General features: G+C 42.5%; 1 long non-coding RNA gene across 2 annotated transcripts; it reads right to left on the reverse strand.

Moving 5' to 3' along the window:
* Nucleotides 1-3,204: 3,204 nt before the first annotated feature.
* On the reverse strand, nt 3,205-8,287 carry LOC148673292 (uncharacterized). 2 transcript variants are annotated; one of them, XR_015935978.1, is made up of 5 exons: nt 8,001-8,287; nt 4,949-6,840; nt 4,603-4,801; nt 4,007-4,059; nt 3,205-3,360 (listed from the first exon to the last, which is right to left on the reverse strand). It is a non-coding gene; the product is annotated as an uncharacterized LOC148673292 (long non-coding RNA). The 2 variants fall into 2 exon arrangements; XR_015935979.1 differs by lacking the exons at nt 4,603-4,801; nt 4,949-6,840; nt 8,001-8,287 and adding an exon at nt 4,168-4,553.
* Nucleotides 8,288-13,856: the final 5,569 nt, after the last annotated feature.

The following is a 13,856-nucleotide window of genomic DNA, read 5'->3' on the forward strand; positions in this document are numbered from 1 at the left end:
GTATTACCGGTAGATGTTTTGAACTTACACGCAGCGTAGCTTGAAAAGGTTTTTGTGTGTGTGTGGCTTTTTATGATAGATACTTTATTGATCCCATGAGGGAAATTGCAGTGCAACAGCAGCTTTACACAGTCAACACAGCCACAGTGTAACAAATGATACAATAATAATAATAGTACAATACATACAATACAATCAGTACAGTGAGGGTGCACTAAAAGAGCTACTCACAGTCCGGACACACAAAGAACAAACTAGAACAGAACAGTAAGCAGAAAAATTGTATCACACATATGAATATACAGTAAATATAGATGTAAATATAGATAAAGATATAAATATAAATGTATTGCACGGGTCCCTGGCATGTATTGCACAAAAAACGGATGTAAACGGGAAAAGAAAAGAAAAAGAACAGATGTAGCAGTAGATGTGTAGATGCGTTCAGTCCAGAAACAGATCACTGTCAATGTTGCCTCTGCTCAGACACAAGGTGGATGCATTGTACAGTCTTATAGCAGAAGGCAAGAATGACCTCCTGTAGCGCTCCCTGTCGCACCGTGGATGAATCAGTCTATTGCTGAACGTGCTCTTCATTTCTACAAGCCTGTCATAGAGGGGATGGGAGATGTTGTCCATGACAACATGATTCTCCTCTCAGCCACTACCTCCAAGGGGTCCAAGTCAGACCGTATTACAGAGCTTGCTCTCCTGATGAGCTTGTTCAGCCTTTTAGAATCCACTGCTCTAATCCCAGGGCCCCAGCATACCACTGCGTAGAAAATGGCGCTCGCTACCACTGACTGATAGAACATATGTAGCATCTTACTACATACATTGAAGGACCTGAGCTTCCTCAAGAAGTAAAGTCGGCTCTGTCCCTTCTTATAGATGGCCTCGATGTTCTTAGACCATTCCAGTCTATCGTCGATGTGCACTCCCAGGTACTTGTATGAGTCCACCATCTCCACGCCACTCCCATGGATGTAGACAGGAGTAGGTTTGACCTTTTTCCTCCTGAAATCTACCACCAGTTCCTTTGTCTTTGTTACATTCAGTTCCAAGTGGTTCACCCCAGACCACTCCACAAAGCTGCTGACCAGTCCTCTGTACTCCTCCTCCTGCTCACCCTTGATACATCCCACAATTGTAGAGTCATCTGAGAACTTCTGCAGGTGGCATGACTTTGAGTTGTGCTTAAAGTCCGAAGTATAGAAGGGTGAAGAGGAATGGAGAAAGAACTGTCCCTTGAGGTGCCCCTGTGTTACTCACTACCTGTTCAGACACACAGTTCTGAAGTCTCACAGACTGTGGTCTGCCTGTCAGGTAGTCAGTGATCCACGAGGTCATGGAGGGATCGACTTGCATCTCCTCCACCTTCCTCCTTAGAAGTAAGGGCTGGATGGTATTGAGGGCACTGGAGACGTCGAAAAACATGATCCTTACAGTGTTGCCAGCCCTGTCCAGGTGTGAGTAGGCCCTTTGCAGCATGTAGATGATCGCATCCTCCACACCAACTCTGGGCTGGTAGGCGAACTGTAGGGTTTCTCATGGCCATGAGAAATAGCAATGTTTAATTTGTTTCATTATATTTCAAAATGTTTCGTTAAAATTTATCATTTTTGCAACCAATGAGGACTTCTCCTAAGTTATGATGTCTTCATTTTTTCCTCAGATGTGAAGACTTCTGTTGTTTTAAAAGGAAAAAAAAACTTTACATTTAAAATAGGGTTATATTTTAGTTTTTTCCATGTTTGCCAATATGGAAGAGAAATAGCAACCCTGCAACTGTTCCATAGTTCAGTAAGAAGTTTAAAAATAACTAGAGTTTAAATTGATTTTTTGATAAGAAAAAGTAATAAAGATTCATTACATTGGAGGCATGTGTCAAGTGTTGATTCATTAAAAAAATGAAAAACTTTCACAACCCAAAGCAAGGCTGGGAAAGGTCAGAGGACTTGCCTCGTGTGTAAAACACTTAGTTGCAGCATTCTAGGTATTGTCGTTTAAATGCTATTGGCTTATGAGCAGCATCCCACTGCAGTGCCACTTTAAATAAAACCAAGAAAAAAGATTCACACCACAAGGCTTTGTCTGTCTGTCAGCAGTATTGTGTACAGTATATAGTTGACTCTTACCTGAATGAAAACAGGACATAAAGAAAGGGTTTCAGAAATCCAAGCTTTATTCCCTGCTTATAGGCTAGATAACTGGAGACTACTTTGAGTTTGTTTCAATGATGTTTTGACTTCCTGTGGTCAGATGCGGGTTGTTTGCACGAACCCATATTGACCAGTATTTCTCGCAGTGTGAATGTATGCACACAGCGGTCCCGCAGTGTTCCAGTTAGTTACGCACTATGGTAACAGTCAGGTATACCTTAAAACTCTGGGCTTTATTCCATAAAATACATGTACATTCCATGCAAAATGCAAGGGTTTGATAAGTGTTATCAATTTCTTGCAAACATTTTCTTTGAGGGCATTTTTGACAACATTCTCCCTCAGGGCAATGCAGTGTATATAACCCAAGCTATAGATCTGCGTTAGGGTTAGGGTTAGGGTTCAGATTGCTTCAGAGTTTCCACAATCTTTCACTCATTTACATGCAAAATATCCTTCACTCAATCAAAATATACTCCTGAAGGGACCACACATCCAAGCCAAACTGAAGAGAACATACTGTATCAACAATGGTAAGATTCTGTTTTTGGACAAGTTTACTGTGATTGGAAAGTTTGTGTTGAATGGTGTTTACACAAGAGATCTATTGAATCAGTCAAAAGAAAATAGCCAGATACTTTCTGGGATTGAAAGGAATTTCCTATGCTGTCAGGTTAAAAGAACTCTCGGAAGGACCCATTCAAGTATTCCAAATCTTCAAAGGCATTGATAGACAGAGTTAACGCCATAGACATCTTCATAATAAACAGTAAATCAAACTTGGGAGTAAAAGTAGAAACTAAAAAGGAAGTGCAACTTCAACTTCAGCAACTTAACTTAGACTGTCGTTAGTGGCAGAAATTAGTTCAAGAAATAACTATAACATTACAATACATACAGTACAGAAAGGGTGGGGAATAAATGTAAGTACAGCAATACCACTGCATTTATGTTTCCATGATGTGCTTGAACAAGTACTGAGCCAACATTCTAAGGCATATGAGCCACAGGCAATACATAAAGAATGGAGAAGCAAGATCAATTATGATTTCAAAATAACGACTTTATTAAGCACTTGAAACCACCAAGAAACAGCAGAGAATAGTATAAACACAAATAACACAAGTTTTGTCTTTTCTGATGTCTTCACTGTGATGTTTCATTCTCCACCATTACGTCTCTTCTTCCACTTGGAAGTCTAACAGACACAAAGGTGGGAGAGTTGGTAAAGGTGGAAGTTGGCACCAGGATAGACAGACGGGCTGGGTGATCATGTGCATGAAGCATACAGAATACAATACGTCCATCAATCAGTCAAGCAACATCACTGGGAGCCTCAAGCTCCAGCCCACCTGCATTTAATTAAGGGTGTACCAGAACAGGCCTGCCACAGTACTTTCATTTTTCATCTTTCACACAATTCAGTAATGACTTTAATTCATTCACTGATTATGAATAACATACATTGACAAAAATAAAGTAGTTTTTAATTAGTAAGCGATACCTTTAAATACATTGGAAGCTAAAAATATTCCAGATTAGTTTTTTGTGCTAAGTACTATAAATGTAAAAAGAATAACCTAAAAAATGCATTGGTAGAAATGTATTACAATATTTAATCATCTGCAAGTTTCTAGAGCACATACTACATGTAATATTCATTTTAATAAATTAAACAGTCCGGCTGTTAATGATGTATATTGTCCCCTATTAAGTGTTTGTGAATGTAGATTGTGATTTTATAAATTTTAGACCTACATTTTCAATTTAAAGGAAATGAAATGTTTCGGTTTTAAAATTAGAGCTGTACTGTAAAATACAGGACTGCAGATCACAGACAGTACCTTTTGCTCAAAGTCGGTGCTTCAGGGAAGACAGCAACCGCTGTCCAAAGTGTCTGAAATGACAAATCTTTGCATGAGACTCATTGCACCACGGAGTTGCAAAGCTGGCTCCTTGAAGGAAATCACCATCTTACCCGTCTAGGAAAAGAGCAAGCTTGTACCTGGTTTCCTGGGAGGCGTCTTGTGCCAGCCGAGTGGCAGCAGGCAGGATGCAGCTGGTGAGTTCCCTGGGGAGGTTACGTGTGCCCATCCTCTCCACCAGGACCTGGGGTGCTATCTGCTTGTGTGTTCTCATGTGTTTCTGGTGTGAGTGTGCACGTGTCCGTGTCTGTGTGTCTGTCCTGTGACGGACTCGTGACAAGTCCAAGGTTTGGCCTGATTTACACCCACTGTTTGCAGAAATAGGCTCCAGCTAACTCATGACCATAAACTGAAGAAAGTGGTTAGAAAATGAATGGATATTAGCATTGTAGTAAACATTCTTTAGTACATGCTTTGATTTAAAGCTCCGTGAAACGTAAATGACCCTTCACAGCTCCTGAAGTCAGACCCTAAGATTCTGGGTATTATTCTATTCTGTATATTTCTGCCCTCACCTCAGACCTCCATTCAGCAGTGCGTTGATTGCACGAGCAGGGGTACATGAAGGATGAATGTGTTGGATTCTCCGGCTTTGTGCAGCAGCACCTTAACTGTGTTGCCCAGTTCCGGGTCCATCCCTCTCTGCAGGAAGGTGAACATGTCTCTCAGACACACCACTGCCATCCTAGACACAGCTGATCGCAAGTTCTTCACCTGGGGAAAGGCAAACCACCGCCAGCACTGCAGAGCCTCGTCTGTACCCCTCTCTTGAACCATTCTCTATAAATGGTTCGGAATGGATACAAAAACAGTAAAAAGCAATCATACAAATGAACAATTAATATTTTGGAGAGATCACACCTCCTGCACGAGCGCCTGGGAGACATTGTGCAGTCTGCTCTTCAGGATGGCGGGGTGATGCTGGAACAGACGCCTTATGAAGGTCAGTCCGTCAACCTTCCTCTCCCTTAATTCAGTGAAAGGAAAGAAATATATCAACCAGGACAAAGAAAGAGGTCTAACTGTATAGAGCTATGGGCAGCAAGGTCTATATTTTCACTAGTCAGAACTGTATTCAAAGAAAGCGGAATAGTTGGATGCTGATTGTACTGCTTTATGCATACCAGTCGTCAGAGGCCAGAAACTGAAGGCTCTGGGTGAGGGCCAGCTCGGAGATGCTGATCTGACCTGCGATATGGGGGGTACTCTTCAGAGGCAGAAAGAGACGTTGTAGCGGTGAGGCTTAATAATAAGGCAGAATTAAGTGTTCTGAGCCTTCCCAAATGAGGCCCCATTTCTCTGTTCATCTCTGTGGTGCAGCCACAGAGAAACTATTCATGCAACATGTTTTCTTTTGATAAGGACAGCTCCCAAAGGGGGATGCACTTAGCTAAGCCTGGCTATCATGATCAATGGTCATCCATTGGCGCCTATCTGTCTAGGGAGTGCCAGTTGGACATCTGGACTGCATTACTAAGTGTCAGGACTAAGTGACTCATATCTCACCTTGATCAACCAATCAGGGACTGGTAGGGCCGAGTAACCCACGTGGGACTCTGATGCCCATGGAACTTTCAGCCAATCAATGAGCTGAAGTTCCTCCAGGTAAAAACAGGCAACACAGAGAGCCTGAGAGATTCAACAAGATTCAGATTCAGATTCAACAAGATTCAGATTCAGATTCTAAAGGGAATTCAAAGGAGAATTCCAGGGCAGGACGGCCCAGGAGCAGAAGGCTCCCAAGGGCAGGACATTCTCGCAGGGCGCCTCCTGACCATCCTGAGACTCAGCCCGGACAACCACGGAACGGCCAGTGTGTCCGAGTGCCAGAACTTTCCTTTGTTCTAAGAGTCTAGAGTGGAGGTTGCCAGAGAGTAGCCAGCAGCAGGCCTCGTGAACAGGTCGGAACTGTGGAAAGCTGAATCACTGTTCAGAACTAGCTCTTCATCAGGAACGAACCGGTCCTCTTCCTGACTTGCTGGGACCCACAGTCATCTTTTCTCCTGTGCACAAACTTTGCTAGTTAATGCCAACAATGAGCACGGAGCCAGAGAGCGCGGATTGGACAGCAACAGCCTGCAACTGTTTCTTTGTGCCCGCAGGAGATCTGAATCCCCAAAGATTGGATGAGTATTCAACTTCAATGCATTACAGCTCGAGAATTCAATTGTTATCCCAACCAGTTGATATCAATTTAATTCCTAAGAGTTATGTACTTGTTTGAGTATCTAATGTAGAAGTTATAACCAAGTTCATTTATGAAACGGTCTTAATGAATGATATACTGAACGTATGTCCTCTTGATATGTATAACTCTTTGTAACTGACCGAATATACCTTTTGTATTCTGATAACCCTCTCGATAAGATCTGTTAGGTTTATATGCATATTCTATGTATTAATAAATGTATCCTCGTGTATTAGTACCTGTGTGTGCGCGTTGTTTGAGTTATGTCGCATGGTTGGATTCTAAAGCCATCAAAAGAATCAACTTTGTGATTTACTGCTACAATTAATAATTGTCTCAGTAAATGCCCAAACCCTACAGAACTGGTGCCTTCAGAGAGCCACTATGATTACATATTTGGCGTCCCTGAACCGGTTTTCCCTACATTATTTGGCGTCCCTGGGTCGGTTTAATCTACAACGTTATCCCTCTCCTCTGCAGATCCATCCCCCCCTGTCATGCGCAGGCGTTTCTTAAGACTCCCCACGCTCCTCCACTGGTCCTGGACGTGCCCCATCTTGTGTGTCTGTAATAACAGAAAAGCACAAGTTAACCCTGGGCAATCCTGGCCCGGCTCAGTTTTGAGACCAGCTGGACCAGTCCTGGTAAAAGTTTTTACTTTGAGTCCTCTGAAATATTTACTGTTGGACCCCATGACATAAATTGTTTCACAGCACTGAATTGTGATTCATAGTATTCATATACATATACTTGCATTTTATTTTGATTTTCCTCTATATTTTGCTGCTGTAACATAACTTACAGCCATATGACAGCAACTCTATAATCCTGCTGATATAATTAAGTACAGTACATAGATGAAAGTGCCATGCAAGGGATTTGATAGGTGTTTTCTAAAAGCAAGCTAAAGGCTTTCACAAGTTATCCACCAGAGTCTACAAAAAATGTAAAAATGTTTAGATAAATAACGGTGCCTGATCATTGAAGGAAATCTGGCTGGTCCCAAAATGATCAAATCCCTCAAATACCACTGATGCAAATACCACTGTAGATGGAAATAGAACATATTAGTCCTGTTTCATTGTTATTTCCTATATACTGAACCCCAAGGTCTACAAAAAAATTAAAAATGTTTTAATTTCTGAGATTTCTGAGATAAATAACTGTGCCTGATCATTGTAAGCAATCTGGCTGGTCCCAAAATGATCAAATCCCTCAAATACCAAATATATTATAGATGGAAAAAGAAACATATTAGTCCTGTATCATTGTTATTTCCTATATAGTGAACCCCTGAACAGATTTTTGCTGTTTGTTATTATTGGGTCAATTCCTTTCCAGGCTGTATTTTTACATCTAAAATACTCTAATATTCTATTCCAGAATACTGTCTGTATAGGGCTTCAAATACTGTTGTTGTGAATATTAGGTCAGTACGTAGACAGGACTTGATCATAATATACTGTAGTTACACTTGTGTGCTATGGCATTACAGTATACAGAGTACACACGTATGCTGATGGAGACATTATTACTAATCTTGATTGTTTTTGATGTCTTGATGTGAAGTGTTTATAAATAAATATACTTTAGAAGGTATTATAAAAAACTAGGACATTGATGAAACACAAAAATGAAAGACCTACAGAGCATTTTCAAACTCAAAAGTTTTGTTTGTAAAAAACTCAAAACAAAAGCAAAGAGAAATAAAGGCCTCTTACTCACCTCCTCGACGTAGGGGTGACTGTTGTGTTGGACTGCCTTTCCATAGACTCGCGCCAGGGGCTCGACACTTGTGTTGCCAGTGCTGGTGCCTTGCCCAGGGCACGACATCAGGCTCTGCTGAGAAGCAACTCGAGTGGAGCTCCCCAACACTCCTATAGAGACAAAGTGACCAAAGCACTGGCCCTGAGACTTAGACCTGCACTGAGCTCTTGAGAACCTATGAACAGATTTCAAAACTGACATTAATAACTGCATCACCTGTTTTATTTTTAAAGTGTTAGTGAGTTGGAATGTATGATTTAATTACAATGCCTGACAGGCATCACTGAAATGGACGCAACAATATTAAAATAATAATGTGATAATAGCCAGATTCGACTGAAAGCAACTCACCAAATTGAGGCTCAGAAATTACACCAACAAATTGGTATGACTTTAAAAATATCACATCTCTGCCTATGTTACAAATGTGTTGACTACAAAAACTCTATCATCATGATCCAGAGTCCCATTGACTACATTAGATTAGTTAAAGCCTGCATTCCCATCTGATATTATCATTCCTCTGTGGGCTAACTATCACATAATGCATCACATAATGCATAATTTAACAAAGAATCAAGGCTTAATAGTTAATTTCCTTTGTTTTTCCTCAGAAAAACTAATTATCCTTCAGTGCCAGTCCTTGTTATCATTAGTGACATCTTAACCAATGGTGCAGCCGACTCACGTCTGGGGATTCTGGACACTCTGCGGGGCACTCGGCCCGGGGGTGTGGCAGCAGGAGGGGACACCACTATCAACCTGTCCTCCTCAGGCTCACCAGGCCCATTAGAATATGTCAGCCACTACTCCACTACACTCACATCCGAGGTCACCCCTGCAAAACAAAGTCCGCATTTCTCAACACCCTTCACCTTTCAAAACCCAGCAGACACACTGACACTCATGCCGAAGTACAAATGCCAAAATCAACTGAGAAAAATGTGGGCAGGTGTTATTCTTTATTTCTTTATCTCTAAATAAGACCCAGTAGGCAGCAATAATGAACAGCTACTGTGTTTTCTGTGGACAAAGACAGTTTTTTCACTGATGAAAATGACTAGGAAATGCAGTAATCTAGTCTAGAAAAGAAAAAACTGAAACAGACTGTGCCCCATTCAAAACCCAAGCTGTAATGTTTAATTACTGTTCAGTTTTGCCCAGTCTCACAGCTGGTTTCTCAGCACACACTCATACACACAAGCAAACACATTCAAACAAATGACAAGACAGCAGCTCCAGCTGTCAGCACCTTCGGTGGGGCTGTCCTCCACTCTGGAAGCAGCCATCAGCTTTCTGGAGGGGATTCCATCCAAGCGAGACCTTGCTACTAAAGGAGGGGAGTAATCGGACCTGCAGGGAAGACACAGAGACATAGAGGAGAAAAGTGAAAAAAATAATAACAATCAGCACTGCTCTGACAGTTATCTTTACAGAGCTGGAACAGAGCTGTCAATTTTGAGATCCCTAACCCCACAGGCAAGAATGTTGTGATGTCCACCACTGGTGTGTTCTGACTTCCTCATAGTCCACTGCCTCCTCTTCTCCATAAAGCTGAAGGTTACTTTCCATTGGGCGCTCCAAGGGGCGCCCTGTCTGGCTTGCCTTTCCTGAGTCCCTGGGCATACCCTAGGCCCTGTCGGGCAAGGGCTTGGTGCCTCGAGAGATCGGGGGCACGGGTTTGATTCCATTGAAGACACAGCGGCAGGTTGTGGAGCACATCTGAGAGGCTCTGAGGAGCTCTGGGAAGGTCCTTCCCTGGGCTTCACCTGAAGAACACAGACAGGGCTTACACATACTGTCTGTACATAACGTTCTGAGAGGAAACTATATTTCCACTTGACCTTTAAGAAGAATAAAGGGTGAGGACTGCTTGTCTATTGTGAAGGCTTTAGTGGTTAGTCAGGATGGCAGTCTTCCTAACAAGTTGCCATTGTTGCTAAAACACTACATCAAGTCCCCTGCTCTTTCACCACATGGAGGTCAAGATTGTGCAAACCAACTTGACTGTAACCACTACCAGTCTTCATAATAGGCAATCAGTCCTCAGTCTGATACTTAACAGTAATCAATAGTACTACTATCACCAAAATTGGAATCAAAACTGCAGTTGTCAAAAATCATCCAAACTACCATTATCAATGTTCCTCAATTTTTATGATCACTTAATAAAAACTGAGCAAGATGAAAGAAAGGAGAAAGAAAAGGAATGGATGTGTATCCTTCCCTGCAGTGTTCTGGGAACTGGGGCAGAGGGATCTGCACAGAAGACTGCTCTCCTTCCTGCTGGATCAGGTGCTGGACATGCCAACATTAGGGTCCACATTCCTGCAAGCTGGCTGAGAGCCCAGACCCCCAGCAGCTCCTGGGGCTGTGAGAAATGTACGCTCTACGCTGGAATGTCCGCAGAGAGGGCAGGAAGTCTTTGTAGGCACATTGTCCCCACCATGGACGGGAGCTGTCAAAACCAGCCAAACATAGCTCATTCCTTGGTTTTCCCAAACATTGAAAGATGTTAAGGATTAATATAATTAACTAGCATAGCATTATCATTACCAGCCCAAGCATCATTTGTATATCATTAGACATCAAGTATCAAGTATACCATTAGACAGCCCAAGCCTTAGCTGTTAACTAATGCATATGCGTGGAACTGTGTATCCAAAATCCATTGGGAGTTTTAATGCTATGACTAAAGTTCTGTTGAGAAATAAAAAAAAAACATTTAACAGCTTGTGAGATATCAAATCCTTTTTCATCTAAAAGTCCAGTTACATCTATGAGCCAAAGACACAACCAAAGCACAGGCAATCTGGTGGGAAGAGAAGAAATGTCAATAGCAGGAAGCAGCACTCCCCGAATCCGTTTCTGCTGTGACTCTTGGGCTACTCATCAAGGATTTGCTTTTTGCTTTGAAAATTTCACAGCCTCTCACTTCTTTGTGAAAAAAAAAAATTTGCAAGATTTAATAACCGGCCTGAGAAATTGGGACTGCAGATCCCCTTTCAGGCCTGACCCTCCTCTGTGAGCACACCTCTCTCTCTGTCGGAAGGGTTGGTGGGGCTCAGGAACTGCATGTCCGAGTCCTCTCCACCACTGTTCTGTGACATCCTCAGGAGCCCTTTCTTCCCTGAAACCTGGGGTTGGTAAGGCTCTGGGATAACTGGGTGGGGAAAGAGAGTTGCTGGGGTTAACAAAAAACTAAAACCACCTGTATTCTGGCCAGAATCTACTGCAAATGAGTTTGCTTACTCTGAAGGAGCTCCTTGGGGTTTTCTCTGTAAATCTGGAGATATCATCACCTTGTGAGCTTTTGTCACCTGATGATCTACTGCCTCACAGAACCAAAACGTCGCACCCAATACTCTAAAACTCTGGCACGCTATCTGTTGCTGTGTTGCTAAAGCTGGAGTTGAAATGTGAACAGTAATGTGTACTGGCATATCCACTCCTAAGAGTTCAATAAATCCTGGGTTGTGCTGCTATCTCTAGCGTGGCTTGATTTGTGCCCATTGTCTACAGATCACTTCACATGTCCGCAAGAGTTCACATTACAGTTCTGAAGGTCTTTGAAACTGATTTGTTGCAACCCTCTCTGATAGGGCAGTTATCTTAAGGGAATTTTCTTTTTCAAGAACCAATTTTGATCAATTCTCAATTCATTCATCCATCCATCCACTTTCTAAACACTTTATCCAATACAAGGTCATGAGGGAGGGAGCCGGAGTCACAGGGCACACAGACACAAACACAGACATGCTCATATACTCACATCAAAGCCACTTGTTCCAGAAGCCAATTAACCTACCACCATGTCTTTGGACTGTGGGAGGAAACTGGAATACCTGGAAACCCATAAAAACTAGTGCTGCACGGCAGCAATGCCAACCACTGAGCCAACATGCCGCCCATTAATAACTCACCAAAATCAGAACGATCCTCAAAATCAATAAAACAATACAATGATCCCCAAGGCCAGTCTTACTATCCTCTAAACTTTTACAAAAGGACTCCAAAAAACATTCAAGAAAACGAATGTTAGAAACATAATGTTTTTACCACATCAGCAGCAGCAGAAGAGCCTTTTCTTGATGTAAGGCAGTTTAAAAAGACAGAGCAGAACCAAGTATACAGTAATACATTTTTTTTTCCCTGATCCTGGAGAATCCTGTATCATGGATAAAAAGGTAAGTTTATTTTCGTTTTGTACAGTTATGAAGGTGGGATGTTAGAAAGGAATAGTGTCAAGTCTGTAATAAATCCCTCTTCACAGGCCATTAGAGAGTTTTTGTTACCAGTGAGGTTTTGCATGTAACTCTGGTACCAGTCCCTATTATCATTATGACATCTTAACCAATGGTGCAGCCGACTCACATGTGGGGATTCTGGAAACTCTGCGGGGCACACAGCCCGGGGGTCTGGCAGCAGGTGGGGACACCACTATCAGCCTGTCCTCCTCAGACTCACCAGGCCCATTAGAATAGGTCAGCCACTGCCCCACTACACTCACATCTGAGGTCACCCCTACAAAACAAGGTCAAAATATCTCAACACCCTTCAGAACTGTCACCCTTTTCACCAATCTCACAACACCACAGCCCACAGTAGCAGACACACTGACACACACACCAACCTCAACACAAGGAGGGCAAATGCAAGAACTGACTGAGAAGAATAATTGGCAAGGTCTTTATCTTATTTATCTCTTTAACTCTGAGTCCCAGCAGACAGGAAGTTTCAATCTCTACTGTACTCTACTGTAAAGCACAGAAACTTACTTTCAGTTTTGCCCAGTCTCAAAGCTGGTTTCTCAGCACACACTCATACACAAAAGCAAACTCATTCAAACAAATGACAGGCCAGCAGCTCCAGCTGTCAGCACCTTGATTGGGGCTGTACTCCACTCTGGAAGCAGCCATCAGCCTTCTGGAGGGGACTCCAGCCAAGCGAGGTCTTGCTACTAAAGGAGGGGAGTTATCAGACCTGCAGACAAGACACAAATGGAGACACAGTGGAGAAAAGTGAAAAAATGATAAGCACTGCTGTCATCTTTACAGAGTTCGAGCAGTGTTGTCGACTCTGTTCACTCCCTTGCCAAGTTCACAATCCTGCTTTGAAGCACATAAAACCACAAAAGATGCCAGCTTGAACAACAACCTAACTTAATCAACACTCTCCACTCCAGCCCCCACAAAAAAACAGAAAAGATGTTCATAAAAGTAGGAGGCTACCTGTGTGGCAGTAAGCAAAAACAAAGTTACAAGTTTGGAAACGAGCTTCAGTGCACTGTTTATGAAAGCCACAACCGTCTTGAGCTGTAAGGGCAGCATTTTAATTGCTCTGAATGTGTACATTTCTGAGGGCCGTGTGTCATGGACAGGCCTGGGTTGGGTGTTCGGCGGCACAGGCTTGATTCCATTGGAGAAACAGCGAGAAGGCACAAGCGTGGCTTTAGTTAGCACAGGGCAATTCTCACAGGCTTCACCTGAAGGACACAGTAGGAGGTATTCCTATAAAATTATAAAAGCAACTAGATCACATTTATTTTCTAACCACTTTATTTAATTTAGTGTTGCAGATAGCACACCAGGAAGTGAGCCAAGAGCCCCAGTGCTGCAAGACAGCAATGCTCATCACTGTACCACCATGCTGCCCATCAGATCTACACACTTATCTAGGAACCCCAGTGCAATAGCGATCTACATAGAGTTATTCCTAATTACTGTATATCCATATGCAGACTTGATCAGTTATTTGGAACTAAACTATGGAAGAACCCTGGAAAATTCTCCTGAAGTTTCTACAGATTTTAAC

This window comes from Lepisosteus platostomus, chromosome 4, assembly GCF_059453375.1.
Source record: "Lepisosteus platostomus isolate fLepPlt1 chromosome 4, fLepPlt1.hap1, whole genome shotgun sequence".
In the NCBI taxonomy this organism is placed as follows: Eukaryota; Metazoa; Chordata; class Actinopteri; order Semionotiformes; family Lepisosteidae; genus Lepisosteus; species Lepisosteus platostomus.